Source organism: Elephas maximus, chromosome 12, assembly GCF_024166365.1.
Source record: "Elephas maximus indicus isolate mEleMax1 chromosome 12, mEleMax1 primary haplotype, whole genome shotgun sequence".
Classification (NCBI taxonomy): domain Eukaryota; kingdom Metazoa; phylum Chordata; class Mammalia; order Proboscidea; family Elephantidae; genus Elephas; species Elephas maximus.
In genome coordinates this window covers 60,901,078-60,918,211 of record NC_064830.1, presented here as the reverse complement: position 1 = coordinate 60,918,211, position 17,134 = coordinate 60,901,078, and the positions used below count along the sequence as shown (strand labels likewise).

The 17,134-nt window shown below is 41.5% G+C and overlaps 2 pseudogenes; both read right to left on the bottom strand.

Moving 5' to 3' along the window:
• Positions 1-2,190: 2,190 nt before the first annotated feature.
• LOC126087477 (olfactory receptor 1361-like) lies at positions 2,191-12,562 on the bottom strand (annotated as a pseudogene).
• A 684-nt stretch (positions 12,563-13,246) lies between these two features.
• On the bottom strand, positions 13,247-14,153 carry LOC126086823 (olfactory receptor 1F1-like; annotated as a pseudogene).
• Between the last annotated feature and the right edge of the window lie 2,981 nt (positions 14,154-17,134).

Here is a 17,134-nt window from a genome sequence, read left to right as displayed (position 1 = left end):
TTTTTTTTGGCTCTAGGGGAGGGCTTTCTCTTTCTGTTGGCTCTGGAGGAAGGTCCTTGTCCCTTCAGCTTCTGTTCCTTGTCTCCTTGATGGACCTTCATGTGCTGTGGTATCTCTCTTCTGCCATTTCTGCTTGCTGAGTTGCTTGTTTAATCTCTTTTATATCTCAAAAGAGATTGACTTAAGACACAACCTATACTAATAATACCTCATTAACATAACAAAAAAACCATTCTCAAACTGGTTTATAACCACAGGCATAGGGGTTAAGATTTACAACAAATAATTTTGGGGGACACAGTTCAAACCATAACAACCCATAAATGGGCATATTACATTCATGAACCTCTGGGCCTGGCTGACTACTTTGGACTCAAAGAGCTTCAGGGTCCTTTGTCAGCAAGAGGAAAATGTGGAACCACATGCCAATAAAAGCCAATAGGTTGGGTGGAAAAAACTGAAGAAAGAAAATATGACCTGATTCAGAGAGAGAAAGCCTTCCCTTGGAGCTGATGCTTTGAATTTTAGGCTACTAGACTGTGAGACAATAAACGTCTGCTCATTGATGCCATCCATTCATGGTATTTCTGTTATAGCAGCACTAGATAACTAAGACACTTCCATTTGTGCTTCCTACTCTGTGCCTAGAAGCTCTGGTGTGCAGTGGTTAAGCATTCGGCAGCAAACCAAAAGGTCAGCAGTTTGAATCCATCAGCTGCTCCTTGGAAATCCTATGGGGCAGTTCTACTCTGTCCTATACAGTCACTAGAGTCAGAATTTACTCAATGGCAATGGGTTTGGGTTTTTTTGGGCTTTCCCTGTGCCTGATCTGTTCTTTTTATATCTCAAAGGTAATTGGTGTAAAACACACCCTACACTGATAAGGTCTCATTAACTTAACAAAGAAAGCTCTTTTCCCAAATGGGATTATATACACAGGTATAGGGGCTTAGGACTTAAAACACACCACTATTTTGGTGGGACACAATTCAATCCATAACAGCAACCAAAGTAAACATTGTATGTGATTTCCACACATCTCAAAGTTTCTAAGGGAAGAGACTATACAGTGTAACATGAGTAGTAACTCAAAGCATAGTTTTTTTTGGGGGGGGTGGGAACCCAGGAAAGGGAATGACAGTCTCAGCAAGAGGAATCAGCAAAGGCTTCACAAAGGAGATGACATTGACTTGTATCTTGAAGGGTCAAGAAGAAGGGACAGGCAAGTCATTCTGGACAGATGGAATAAAAAAAGTTGATCCATTCCTTAGAAAGAAAAAAGGCGTTGTTATTTTTCTTAGTTGCCATTGAGTCTATTCTGACTCATGGCAATCCCATGCGTGCAGAGTAGAACTGCTCCATAGGGCTTTCAAGGCTGCGAACTCTCAGAAACAGATAGCCAGGCTTAGTCTTCCAAGGCACATCTGGTGGATTCAAATGCCAATATTCCAGCTAGTAGTTGAGCACTTAATGCATTTGTGCCACCCAGGGACTCCTACAAGAAAAGGCACATGTCATGCTAAATATACACCCCCATGGTAAAACAGTCCAGTTGGATGTTGAGACATTAAAAAATGATGACTTGCTCTTAGGATTCTGTATGAGGCACAAGAATGTGAATTATGGACAAAGGACTGGTCTTAGCACAAGAACACTTTGGTCAGCAGAAAGTTCCACAGAGAACTTTCACTCCTATTGGTAGTTCATATTAGACTGTGATGTCCTGGAAGGGTTTCCAAAAACGAAAAACCAAACCTTTTGCCGTCAGGTCGATTCCAACTCATAGCAACCCTATAGGACAGAGTAGAACCCCATAGGGTTTCCAAGGAGCACCTGGTGGATTCTAACTGCCGACCTTTTGGCTAGCAGCTGTAGCTCTTACCCACTATACCACCAGGGTTTCCAGGAGGGTTTCTAGCTAACAAAAAATATTTCTTAGATGTAGCTTGTCAGAGTGACCACTTAGAATGGAAAAGATTAACCTTTATGTAAAATATTTATAAAGCAATAATTAAAAACAAATATTACCTATTTGAAAGAGCATGGTTATAGTTAAGTCAGACTCCATTGGTAGGTATCTATGTGAATATTTAGTCTAAGTTCCTTACAGACACTAGCAAATAGATTGTTACATTATGGTGAGTTGGAAAAGATTTCTATACCTGGGACTGATAGTCCATAATTCTGTTGTCAGTTAGAACATGTCTTCCTGACAATAATTTTTATTAAAGTCCTTTTCATGTCCTTGTTCCTCAGACTATAAATGAAAGAGTTCAGCATGGCAAGCACCACTGTGTACATCACAGTAGCTACAGTGTCTTTCTCAGCTGAATGAGAGGATGAAGGGTTGAAATACACAGCAATGATGGTGCCATAGAAGAGGGAAACCACAGCTAGGTGGGAGCCACAGGTAGAGAAGGCTTTCCATATTCCATTTGTGGATGGAACTCTCAGAACAGCAGAGGTGATGCCAATGTAGGAAACAAGGATGCAAACAAATGGGGTGATCATTATCAGGGTCCCCTCAGTAAGAATCATCACCTCATTGAGATGTGTGTCAGAGTAGGAGAGTCTCAGGAAAGGAGTCACATCACACAAGAAGTTGGGGGTTGTGCTATCTGTACAGAATGAGAGTCAAGCCATGAGCAGGATATGCAACACAGCATTCAGATTGGCAATGACCCACGAGCCAGTGACCAGTAGGGCACAGAGCTGAGGGGTCATCTTTGTTGTGTAGTGTATGAGGTGGCACACAGCAACAAAGTGATCATAGGCCATCACAGCCAGGAGGAAATTGTCCATGTCAGCAAACTCAAAGAGAAAGTACCTCTGGGGAGACACCCAGGGAAGGAGATGGTCTGACTCCCGAGTATGTGATGGTCAAAATCCTGGGGACAATGGTGGAGGAGAAGCAGACATCCATGAAGGATAGATTGCTGAGGAAGAAGTACATGGGAGTGTGCAGGCGGGAGTCTGTACTGATGGCCAGGTCAATGAGCAGGTTTCCTAGGACTGTTGCCAGGCACATGCTCAGGAAGAGCAGAAAGAGTAGCTGCTGCTGCTCGGGCTGCCTGGAGAGGCCCTGGAGGATCTCGGAGACACTGGACTGGTTTTCCCTGCTCAGGGGCACAGGTCCAAGTGCAAATTAGAACAGCAAATTAGAAAACATAGACACAGCTAAGATATGATAAATCAAGCTCCAGGATGAGCCACATTTGCAAATCAGATAATAGGGTACCTAAGATAGAATCAGCTGATCCCAACTATACACCCAATTTCCAACACTCAATCCTGATGCTATTCCTACTGAAATAACTGGCATTTATCTTGTGTATTTAACATTGAAAAACACACAGGCATATACACAGCCCAAATCTGACCATTTATGTCTTTGCTTACATTTCCAAGTTTCCACCCCCAAATCCTTAGTTGTGCCTAAAGAATCAAGAGAAACAGCTAATTGTTACTGGGCTTATCACAAGTTTTAGCTGATGGATGCAGGACTCCTACTACCACTCCCTGGATCTGGAAGAACTTCATGTCTAAAAAACAAAAATTGATGTCTCCTCTGTTGTAATCTTACCAAGGGAGGTTGAATCTGTAACTATCATGGGTTCTTCACCTCTACATAACCAGCCAATGCTTCTCTTTATTGTGAGGATATAAGCAGATCCTAAGCAAGTGGGGAGCGGAGGTTCATAGTCTTCGTATTCTCTTCAGGAAGAAAGTTTCAGGAATCACAGAGCAGGCATTTACAGGTTTTTTTTTTTTTCATGGCCACTGGAAACAGATTTCCTGAGAGCCTCATTAGGGACAAGAAGAGAGTAATTGCCCTACCTACATTTTGGCCCCTTTGGACCAAACAATGATAACAAAGATTACCTTAGGTTTAGATATAACTTTTGGGTCAGACCTTGAAGATATTAGGCATGGAGCCATCTTGATGGAGACAGATCCCAGACAAAATTCCCTAGGACCTCAATCCTCATCACCTTGCTCTTCTGGTTCTGTGTCCATAGATGTGGAAATTTGGTTATTAAATCCCTTTTATTCTAACTTCCTATGTTCAGAGCTTGGGCTATTCCTGTGTTTTTTGTGTAACCTTTGCTTTTTCATGTGTGGCCATCTTTAGAAATGATTAGTGATGCCTGTCTTCTCCATTTTGCTGATGGGAATGTTGGGAACACATTATAAAGCTGGACTTAGCCCATAAAACCATTTGGGATTAAGGATAGTCTGAAGGTGGGGGGAGGTTTAAGAAGAGGCCAGCATGCTGTGATTTATAAACTCTAGACCCCTTTTGGAAACTCTGGTGGTTTGGTGGTTAAGAGCTACAGCTGCTAACCCAAAGGTTGGAAGTTTACATCCACCAGGCACTCCTTGGAAATCTGTGGGGCAGTTCTACCCTGTCCTATAGGGTCGAATTGACTTGATAGCAATGGGTTTGTTTTTTGGTTTAGACCGCTTTGGGGATATCTTCCCCACCCACTTGATTTAGCCTTTTCTCAGAGTGGGAACGCTTCTAATCTACATAGTCATAGTGTGGTGGGGCCCCAGCAACCATGTTTATCCTACATCCCCTCCTCCTTCGCCATAGCTGATTGGATCAAGGTATTTGGAACTGGGATGTGAAGATAACCAATCCATGTCACTCTGTTCTTGGCTGGAATGTGTACACTCAACCGTGTTCTGCATGTCCCATTGACTGTCCATGGACTGAGGAGCAGAGAGGAACTAAAGATGCAAGGACACAGAGGGGAGAAGACATCAGTTGGAAAAAATCTTCCTGGTGTTCTGGATTTTATTGCTTTTCTGATGATTGGCTACATTTCAGCATGTTTCAGTAAAGGTTCTTAGTTGCAAATAACAAATGCCAACCCTGGACCATTTTAGCAGTAGAAGATATCATAAAATGAATATTGAGAAATATAAGATAAGAAGCATGAGGGGCAGTAAGTTTATATTAATGGTGGGAAATAATTCAGAAAATAAGGTTGATGATGACTGTACAACTTGAAGAACATAATCATGCCACTGAATTTTACTTGTGCTAATTGCTGAATTTGTGTATGTTTTGCTGTGTATATTTTCAACAACAAAAAATATATAAAGAAAAGTAAGAGCCCATGGAGAATTATCTCCCAATGAACATTGTCATGGATTGAATTGTGTCCCCCAAAAATATGTGTATCAATTAGGTTGGGCCATGATTCCTGTATTGTGAGATTTTCGTATATATTGTAAATCCTGCCTCTGTGATGTTAATGAGGAAGGGTGGGTGATGGTTGTGTTAGCGAGGCAGGACTCAGTATACAAGCCTGGATTGTGTCTTGAGGCAATCTCTTGAGATATAAAGGAGTGAAGTGAACAGAGAGACAGGGGGACCTCATACCACCAAGAAAGGAGTGCCAGAAGCAGGGTGTGTCCTTTGAACCAAGGGTCCCTGTGCAGAGAAGCTCCTAGTCCTGTGAGAAAATAAATTTCTCTTTGTTAAAGCCATCCACTGGATATTTCTGTTGTAGCAGCACTAGATGACTAAAACAAACACGTATTAATTTTATGGGCACAAAGTTTTATTTGTTTGATTTTTTAAACAGTGGATGAGAGATGGAGTTATCCATTGTAGACTATTCTTTCTAGGTGTAAGATTGGAATCAGATGTTTTCTCACCTACCATAAACTTTCCAAAAAGAAAATCCTGACACTGAGGGAAAGAACCCTTCATCCAAGCAAACTGTTTCAGAAGGCCTGAGAGAACGAGCAAAAGAAAGCAGAGCTAATGATATTAATAATAACCAAAGTAGACTTTAAGAGGCTAAAAGGAATAAAAAGGACAAAGATCATTCTGTTACTAACAGGTACAATCCTTAATGAATAGATAACATTCATAAACTTCTAAGCCCTCCAAAACCCAACATCAAATTAAAAAGTAAACACTGTTAACGTATAGAAAGAAAACAACTGAAATGTTAATTATAAGACTGTTTACATCCCACAACACGGCGAATGTAATTAATGTCACTGAATAAGTAAAAAGTAAACAGTACACTTAAAAATGGTTAAAATGGCAAATGTTTTGTTACATAAAATTTACCACAATAAAAAAACAGAAACAAACAAAAAAAGACATTATAGACCAAGTAAAATAAAACAAATATGGGCATTAGGTATTTGACTATTATAATTTCCATATACAATTATTTGAATTCTATTTTACAGATGTAGCTATTGTCTTAGTTTGCTAGTACTGCTATAACAGAAATACCACAAGTTGGTGGTTTTAAGAAACAGAAATTCATTTTCTTACAGCTCTGAAGGCTAAAAGTCCAAACTCAGGACATGGGCTTTCAGGGAAGGTTTTCTTTCATCTCTGGGGGAAGAACTCCTTCTGTTTCTTTACACCTGGTGTTCCTTGATTCCTTGGCAATCCACACATGGTATGTATCTTCCCCTTCATTTGTGCTTACTTTTCTGTGCTTAATCTGTTCTTTTTTTATATATCTAAAAAGTGAGTAGGTTTAAAACAAACATGAACAAAGCCTCAGGGATTTGTGGGACAGTAGCAAAAAGTCCAACATTTGTATCATCAGAGTCTCAGAAGGAGGAGAGAAAGAGAGTGGAATGTAAAGAGAATTAGATGAAATAATAGGTAAAAACAAATTTGATGAAAAACATAAATGTAAAGATTCAAGAAGCTGAGCAAACCACTAATAGAATAAACCCAAAGAAATGTGTACAAAGACACATAATCAGACTTCTGAAAGCGAAAGAGAAGACAAAATCTTGGAAGGCAGCCAGAGAGGACTGGTTTGTTACTTACAGGAAAACATCAATTCAAATGATGGTGGATTTCTCATCTGAAGTCATGGAGGCTAGGAAAGTATAAAGATTTATATTTACCAGCTCCATCATTACTTTTGCCAACTATCAAATTCCTTTCACCCCTAGAGCCCTATTTTTGTCTCTAAACTAGTCTCATCTACAGGGAATTAGGACTCCTCAGGGGCTAGCTAATTCTATGTCCTGGGATGTGAAAATTTTGAATGGACAGGAGCACTCTATTATTAAAAGAAATCTACAATGGGTATATATGAGATATGCAATACCAGTTTACTTAAAATGTAAAATAATGTTTTGGGGTATGTGAAATCAATAAATGAAAATAGTTTTTTAAAAAAGTGAGTAGGTTTAAAACACACCCAACACTGATATGGTCTCATTAACAAAGAAAACCCTACTCCCAAATGAGATTACATCCACAGTTGCAAGCTTATTTTACAACACAGATTTTGGAGAGGACACAATTCAATCCATAATAGCTATCTTTAAAAAAACAAACAAAAAACAATTGCCATCAAGTCAACTCTGACTCATAGTGATGCTGTTGGATAGGGTAAAACTTCCCCATAGGATTTTCAAGGAGTGGAAGCTGGATAACCTTCTGATTAGCAGCCGCAAGTCTTAGCCACTGTGTCACCAGGCTCCAACAGCTATCTATGGAGGGGAGGGGGAGAATACCTGGTTGATGTCAAGTTTACCTAAAAGGATCCCAAGGACCTGGAGGGGATCTTAAAGGGAGAAGGGTAAATCTGAGCTAGGTGTTCTGATACCCGGATATTCATGGGGAGAACTGGTTTCGCACAGTGGGATGGGAAGCCCTGTGGGCACAGCCACGATGGCTCAGAGTCAGGCTTTAATGGAGGATAAATCACCTCATATGCATGCAAAAGCTGGACAACGAATAAGGAAGGCTGAAAAAGAATTGATGGCTTTGAATTATACTACCAGTGAAGAATATTGAATATACCATGGACTGCCAGAAAAATGAATAAACCTTTCTTGGAACAAGTACGGCCAGAATGCTACTTAGAAGGGAAGATGCTAAGACTTCATCTCACATACTTTGGACATGGTATCGGGGGGATCAATCCTGGAGAAGGACATCATGCTTGGTAAAGAAGGTCAGCGAAAAAAGAGGAAGACCCTCAACAAGATGGATTGGCAACAATGGACTCAAGTATAGCAACGATTGTGAGGATAACAGAGGACTGGGTGGTGTTTTGTTCTGTTGTACCTAGGGTCGCTATGAGTCAGAATGAACTCGACAGCACCTAACAACAAAGTGAATATGGCCCAGACAGCTGTGACCTGGGAGATAAAAGAGAACCCAGGGCAGCCCCCAAAGGGATGTGGGTCTTCAGCATCAATGCTGCAGCAGATGGGCCTACAGGCAATTAAACAAGACCAAGGTTCAATAGCCACACTGTGTGCCAGCAACTCACGCAATCCTGCCAGTGAGCCTCAGTACTCTCTCTCCTCCTGGTGGGGGAAAGCAGGACTGGCTGGCTCCTTTGGTCTAAGTGAGCTTCTGAAGAGCTTGGACACCAAGAGGGAGGTACTGGACACCTCCTAGAAATGGCAGATGGGATCAGGTGGGAATAATGCAGGAAATAAGGAAAGATGACCTTAATTTTTAATCCAGGCTGGAGAAGGAGAATGCACAGATTACCTGTGGCAATAATCAGAGATGCAGGCAAAAAATTACACCCACAGATGTGGGCAGCAATGTTATTTATAGTAGAGACACTTGAAGATGTTCAGAGTTGGAGGATGGATAGATTATATTACATCCATGTGATGAACTATTTTTCAACCATTAAAATCACATTTTTAAGGTCTTTACTGACATGAGAAGGAACTGGAGAAATCAGAACACAGAATGATATAAACAGATTGCAGCCAATTTTTGCAAAACTATATTCATAAATGTCTAACTATGGTTATCTTAAGTGCCAAGGCTAGAGGCTATTTTAATCTTATTCTTTTGATTTATTGATATTCCAAAGTGTGTAGGTATTACCTCTGTAATGTTGTTGTTGTTGTTGTTGTTAGGTGCCATCGAGTCGTTTCTGACTCATAGCGACCCTATGCACAACAGAACGAAACACTGCCTGGTCCTGAGCCATCCTTACAATTGTTGTTATGCTTGACCCCATTGTTGTAGCCACTGTGGCAATCCACCTCGTTGAGGGTCTTCCTCTTTTCTGCTGACGCTGTACTCTGCCAAGTGTGATGTCCTTCTCCAGAGACTGATCCCTCCTGACAACAAGTCCAAAGTATGTAAGATGCAGTCTCGCCATCCTTGCTTCTAAGGAGCGTTCTGGTTGTACTTTTTCCAAGACAGAGTTATTCGTTCTTCTTGTAGTCCATTGTATATTCAATATTCTTCGCCAACACCACACTTCAAAGACATCAATTCTTCTTCGGTCTCCCTTATTCGTTGTCCAGGTTTCACTTGCAAATGATGCAATTGAAAATACCATGGCTTGGGTCAGGCACACCTTAGTCTTCAGGGTGACATCTTTGCTCTTCAACACTTTGAAGAGGTCCCTTGCAGCAGATTTACCCAATGCAATGCATCTTTTGATTTCTTGACTGCTGCTTCCATGGCTGTTGATTGTGGATCCAAGTAAAATGAAATCCTTGACAACTTTGATCTTTTCTCCGTTTATCATGATGTTGCTCATTGGTCCAGTTGTGAGGATTTTTGTTTTCTTTATGTTGAGGTGTAATCCATACTGAAGGCTGTGGTCTTTGATCTTCATTAGTAAGTGCTTCAAGTCCTCTTCACTTTCAGCAAGCAGGGTTGTGTCATCTGCATAACGCAGGTTGTTAATGAGTAGCTTCTCAGATTATTTGTCAGCATGCAGATTAAATAGGTATGGTGAAAGGATACAAACCCTGGCGCACACCTCTCCTGACTTTAAATCAATCAGTATCCCCTTGTTCTGTCTGAACAACTGCCTCTTGATCTATGTACAGGTTCCTCGTGAGCACAATTAAGTGTTCTGGAATTCCCATTCTTCGCAATGTTATCCATAATTTGTTATGATCCACACAGTTGAATGCCTTTGCATAGTCAATAAAACGCAGGTAAACATCCTTCTGGTATTCTCTACTTTCAGCCAGGATCTATCTGACATCAGCAATGATATCCCTGGTTCCACGTCCTCTTCTGAAACTGGCCTGAATTTCTGGCAGTTCCCTGTCGATATACTGCTGCAGCCGTTTTTGAATGATCTTCACCAAAATTTTACTTGCGTGTGATATTAATGATATTGTTCTATAATTTCCACGTTCGGTTGAATCACCCTTCTTGGGAATAGGCATAAATATAGGTCTCTTCCAGTCAGTTGGCCAGGAAGCTGTCTTCCATATTTCTTGGCATAGACAAGTAAGCACCTCCAGTGCTGCATCCATTTGTTGAAACACCTCAATTGATATTCCATCAATTCCTGGAGCCTTGTTTTTCGCCAATACCTTCAGAGCAGCTTGGACTTCTTCCTTCAGTACCATCGGTTCCTGATCATATGCTACCTCTTGAAATGGTTGAACATTGACTAATTCTTTTTGGTATAATGACTCTGTCTATTCCTTCCATCTTCTTTGATGCTTCCTGCGTCATTTAATATTTTCCCCATAGAATCCTTCACTATTGCAACTGGAGGCTTGAATTTTTTCTTCACTTCTTTCAGTTTGAGAAACACCAAGTGTGTTCTTCCTTTTGGTTTTCAATTTCCATCTCTTTGCACCTGTCATTGTAATACTTTACTTTGTCTTCTCGAGCCACCCTTTGAAATCTTCTGTTCAGTTCTTTTACGTCATCAATTCTTCCTTTTGCTTTAGCTGCTCGACATTCGAGAGTAAGTTTCAGAGTCTCCTCCAACATCCATCTTGGTCTTTTCTTTCTTTCCTGCCTTTTCAGGACGTATGATATCCTTGATGTCATTCCATGCACTCATTCGGTCTTTGGTCACCAGTGTTCAGTGCATCAAATCTATTCTTCAGATCGTCTCTAAGTTCAGGTGGGATATACTCAAGGTCATATTTTGGTTCTCATGGACTTACGATTTTCTTCTGTTTCAGCTTGAACTTACATATGAGCAATTGATGGTCTGTTCCACAGTCAGCCCCTGGCCTTGTTCTGACTGATGATATTGAGCTTTTCCATCATCTCTTTCCACAGATGTAGTCAATTTGATTTCTGTGTGTTCCATCTGGAGAGGTCCATGTGTATAGTCACCGTTTATGTTGGTGAAAGAAGGTATTTGCAATGAAGAAGTCATTGGCCTTGCAAAATTCTATCATTCTATCTCCAGCATTGTTTCTATCACCAAGGCCATATTTTCCAAGTACCGATCCTTCTTTTTTGTTTCCAACTTTCTCATTAAAATCACCAGTAATTATCAATGCATCTTGGTTGCATGTCCGATCAATTTCAGACTGCAGCAGCTGATGAAAATCTTCTATTTCTTTATCTTTGGCCCTAGTGGTTGGGGCATATATTTGAATAATATTCGTAGTAACTAGCCTTCCTTGTAGGCGTATGGATATTACCCTATCACTGACAGCATTGTACTTCAGGATGATCTTGAAATGTTCTTTTTGACAATGAATGCAACTCCATTCCTGTTCAAGTTATCATTCCCAGCATAGTAGACTATATGATTGTCTGATTCAAAATGGCCAATACCAGTCCATTTCAGTTCACTAATGCCTAGGATATCGATGTTTATGTGTTCCGTTTCATTTTTGATGATTTCCAATTTTCCTAGACTTATACTTTGTACATTCAGTCCCGATTATTAATGGATGTTTGCAGCTGTTTCTTCTCATTTTGAGTCGTGCCACATCAGCAGATGAAGGTCCCAAAAGCTTTACTCCATCCACGTCATTAAGGTCAACTCTACTTTGAGGAGGCAGCTCTTTTCCAGTCATCTTTTGAGTGCCTTCCAACCTGGGGGCCTCATCTTCCAGCACTATATCAGACAATGTTCCACTGCTATTCATAAGATTTCCACTGGCTAATGCTTTTCAGAAGTACACTGCCAGGTCCTTCTTCCTAGTCTGTCCTAGTCTGGAAGCTCAGCTGAAGCCTGTCCTCCATGGGTGACCCTGCTGGTATCTGGATACCAGTGGCATAACTTTCAGCATTACAGCAACATGCAAGCCCCAACAGTATGACAAACTGACAGACACGTGGGGGTACCTTCGGAATAGCAAAATGTTATATTATTAAAACTCCTTTTCAAATAAAATTTAAGGCAATATTCATCCATCCATTATTTTTTTTTCTTAGAACTTAAGTTGATTATTACCTTAGACCCAGGAGCAGTGTTAGCCACTAGAGATGCTAGGTGAATAGTATGTATTTTTGGCTCTGGAGAGCCTCATAATCTGTGGAAAACCTTCTGGAAGGGGCAAAGGTGAAAGGCAAATAATTATTGTACACTGTGCAATCAGCCCAAAGAAAAATAGAACCATGAGTCCCAGAAGAGGAAGTCAGAGAGGCTTCATAAAGGAGGAGGTGATCTTTGGCTTGATTCTTAACGGTGTGGAGTTGGAAGGGGATTGCAAGCCTGAGAAGAGAGCAAGAGGAGTTGGTCTCAGCAGACAGAATAGCAAATATTGATTTATTTCTCTGATATCAAAGACATGACCCTAGCTAGACCCACCTCCCAAAGTCCAGCAGCCAAGCCACATAGTCATGAAAAGTGTCCATGATTCTATACTTTTTCATCTCCTGGTGCTCTGGGCCACAGTGGCCACCAGGGCCTCTGCTACTCATCTGAAATGTCATTGCCCACTTGAGTCCTCAGATTTCACCCTGCCATTCATTTGTCAAGTTATCAAAACTAATTTGTGAAGGTTTTTGAGACTCAACATTTATGACTGACCGTCACAGGGGACATATAAAGCAGGATGAGATAGGCCAGTGATTCTCAACCCTGACTACATCACAATTACCTGAGAATTTCCTTAAACTATCAGTGTCTGACTCACCCCAGAGATTCTAATTTATTTGGTCAGTGCTGGGAACCGGACAACAGGGTGTTTTAAAAACTTCCCAGGTGATTCTAGCATTCAAAAATACTTGTAGCATATGTCTTCCCAAACACACCACCTAAAAAGGAAAATTTTGGGTGTAAAATAAATCAAAATTTAGTAACCAAAAAGAAGTTTCATTGCTTGGCATATAGAGAAGGGTTAAAGGTGAATCCCAGTCTACCAAAAAATGAGTAACAAGTAACGACAGCCTTCTATGTGCCCCTAGAAATATGTTTGTTTCCAGACTGGCTTTGACAAAACAACTGCTGCCTTGCACTCAAATAGTGAAAAAAGAACTTTGTTTGAGAATTCGATTCAGCATTGATACTTTTATCAAGTAGAACAGCTTTTTTGCCAATCATTTTCTTAGGGCCTTTTTCATGTCCTTGTTCCTCAGGCTGTAAATGAAAGGGTTCAGCATAGGGGTCATCACTGTGTACAACACAGTAGCTGCAGAGTCTTTCTCATCTGAATGGGAAGATGAAGGGTTGAAATACACAGAAATGATGGTGCCATAGAAAAGGGAAACCACAGCCAAGTGGGAGCCACAGGTGGAGAAGGCTTTCCATGTTCGCTTTGTGGATGGGACTCTAACGACAACACAGTTGATGCAAATGTAGGAAAACAGGATACAAACAAATGGTGTGACTGTCATCAGAGTGCCCTCAGTAAGAATCATTATTTCATTGAGATGTGTGTCAGAACAGGAGAATCTAAGAAGAGTCACATCATAGAAGTGGAGGATGGTGTTGTCTGCACAAAACAAGAGTTGAGCCATCAGTAGGGTATGCAACAGAGCATTCACGTTGGCAATGACCCATGACCCAGCAACCGGCAGGGCAAAGAGCTGATGGGTCACCTTTGTTGTATAATGCAAGGGTTGGCACACAGCAACAAAGGGATCACAGGCCATCACAGCCAGGAGGAAATAGTTCACATCATCAAACACAATGAAAAAATAAAGCTGTGTGAGATACCCAGAGAAGAAGATGGTCCGACTCCCAAGGATATGATAGGTCAGCAGTTTGGGGACAGTGGAGGAGCAGATGTGGACATCCAAGAAGGACAAGCTGCAGAGGAAGAAGTACATGGGGGGTGTGCAGGTGAAAGTCTGTGCTGATGGCAAGGATGATAAGCAGGTTTCCCAGGACTGTGGCCATGTACATGTTCAGGAAGAACACAAAGAGGAACTGCTGCTGCTGGGGCTGCCTGAGAGCCCCAGGAGGAAGAACTCACGAGATTCTTGACTGGTTTGCCCTGCTCATGGGCTGGGGACCTCAGTTCAGACACAGATAAGATAGGATAAATTTTGAAACTTGGAAAATGATGGTTGAGGTGGGACCAATTAAGAAGTTCACAAGGGGAAATCTCTGTGTGACATAGGTAAGTCGTTAGGATTTTGCTCCCTGGGGGTTACACCCAGCTACTGGACCTTCGAGGCCTCCATTTCTTCGACAGCAAAATCAATACAAACACTTATGCACACATACTACTTCTGGAAGGATTTGCAAAAGATTGTGACAGTGGTTTCGTCTGTAGAACATTTTGTACTGTTTGAACTTTCTATCATTACCATGAATTTTTTTTAAGTAAATGTTTAAAAAGCTGAGGAAGGAAATACTAAATATTAATAGAGACTTTAAGACTTGAGTAGTGCACAATACATATGTTCAATAGTTACCATAGGGACTGACATGTAATAAGTATTTAATACAGGTGACTGATTCATCAGTATTATCAGTGATGTTGCCTTAGAGGAAATGTTTAACTTTTCTGAGTTTCAGTTTTATCATCTTTAATCACAACATGTTACACATTCCTAATACATATGCTCAGAGAATAATATTAGCCAGCCATTAATCACTGCTTCCAAAGTGATATAATAGTATTGCTACTGCTATTGCTTTTTTCTGGGCTCCTGCTTACAGAGACTTTACAGAGGTCTGAGACAAGACTTCTTGGCTATGTCCACTAAGCTCCCTTAGTACAACTAATAAAATCAAAATGGAAATGACACAAAGGTATAAGCAAAACTCAGCCAACTACTGCTGCCCACAGTCCAGGGACTCATAAACAGGCAGGAAATGTACTGATCATTCCTGGGTGATCTCAAGGAACAGCTGATGAGTTTAGAACTGTAGCTTCACTTAAAAGACTTAGTGAGGAACCCTTCTATAAGGCTTTTCACCCCAACATGCAGTTATTAGTGAAGTCTCCACTGGTGATACTCTTAACTGGGAAGAATTGCTGAGCTCACTGTCACCAGGAATTTCAGGCTCACTTCACTTTTTCAGACCTGGACAGAGGTTATTGGTTGGAAGGACAGGGACTCGTCGCTGGGGATTGCAGGCTAAGTATGCATGAATGAGGAGTTGGAATGCATGGCCTCAGTTCTCAGTGCTGGAAAGGTGTTTGGGGGAATCACAGAGTAAGCTCTTTACAGGAGCCTCCAAGGCCACTGGGGTCATATTCCCCAAGAGCCTCATTAGAGACAAGGAAAGAGTAATTGTCCCTTCTCTTCCTTGGGCTCTTTCAGTGCAACACTGATAATAAAGATCTATCATCCAAACTACATAATTCCTGCTGCAGGACTTGGCAACATTGGAAATGAAGCAATTCTTGGGGTAATCATTGGCAACAACCCTTCTGCTAAGGAGAACTCACAATTCTATATACCTCCCCCAACCTTGGATAGTGTCACTGTTGGAAAATACACATGCAGCTGAATAGGGATTAAGAGTATCTGTGGAGAATGCTTGAGGCAGGGCAAAGATGGCGGAATGGGCGGACACTTCCAGCGAGACTCTTACAACAAAGACCCCAAAAAACAAGTGAAATGAGTATATTTATGACAAGCTAGGAGCCATGGACATCAAAGGCAAAGTTAGAAAAAGGACTGAGCAGCTAGGGGAGGAAGAGATGGTTCAGAAGCAGAGAGGAGTTACCGGATCTGAATTGCTGAGATCCCTCGGGCACCATTCCCAGGAGCAGATGCACAGGTGGGCACCAGCGTTGGTTGCAGTGTCCTCAGAGAGAAGCAGCCAGCAACACAGCCTACTCACACCTACAAAACCAGAAAGAACAGTGCTCTCGGCAAAAGCTCAGTACTTGCATATATTTTGCTGTGTCCCCTGCCCCCAAGCTAGCTTCAGTGGCTGTTGATTTCCCTGGGCCTAAGATAGGCCCTGTTGAGCACCTAGAGCCATTCTCCTGGCCTTAGAGAAGGAATAAATTCACAGCTGGGGGAAAAGATAATTTGCCAACTCTATTAGCCGGCTGAGCTCAGGACAGAAGCGGCTCCTGTCCAGGCATAAATGGTCCATGGACTTTGAGTAGCTTTCCCCTCTACATGGACCCTTGTGGTCTTCTTTCAGGAGAATATGGCCTTGTTAGCAGACTACAACTGTTTTGGCTGTACAGTGGAGAGGTGGGTGATGTTTGACACTGCTTTGCTTATTAAACAAGGTCCTCACCTACCCACATCAGGGGCCTAAGAACTGGTGGCTCCACTCGGGTCACCCAGCCACCCACGACAAGGGTCCAATGATAACTGGTACCTGCCAGTCATTACAACCAAAAATATTGGGTGCCCTTGGTCTGTCTGCAGAACCCACCCACCTGTATGCTCTAGGGAAGAGGGACATGCTTTCCTCAGAGACACATGGGTAATGATTCTCAGCCCCCTGCCTTGTTCAGAGCATGACCCCCAGTTGTAACCAGATACCGGTACCTACACCAATCACCCCTGCCCCTCTAAGACTGTAGGATAGAATCTGTACCACATGCTTTATGATCAGCTACCTGGACATCTGAACTGAATTCATACAAGAAAAGTGAATGGACTCGTAGGTTCACATACCTGATAACAGCTCTAGCCATCTTGTGACAGCACATCAGAACTTCAAAGGTGAAAATAATCAAGCTATCTCACTCAAACAATACATTGGGGCATATCATATCAAAACAAAACAAAGCAAGAAGCTAGGATACGGTAAGCAAACATAAAATAAACTAATATAATAACTTATAGATGGCTCATAGAGAACAGTCCATATCAAATCACGTAAATAAACAGATCATGGTCACTTCAAAAAGCTCTCAAAACAAAGAATCAAGGGATCCTCTAGAAGAAAGTGCCTTCCTGGAATTACTGGATGCAGAATACAAAAATTAATTTAAAGAACCTTTCAAGACATCAGGAGGAAATGAGGCAAAGCACAGAACAAGCCAAGGAACACACAGATAA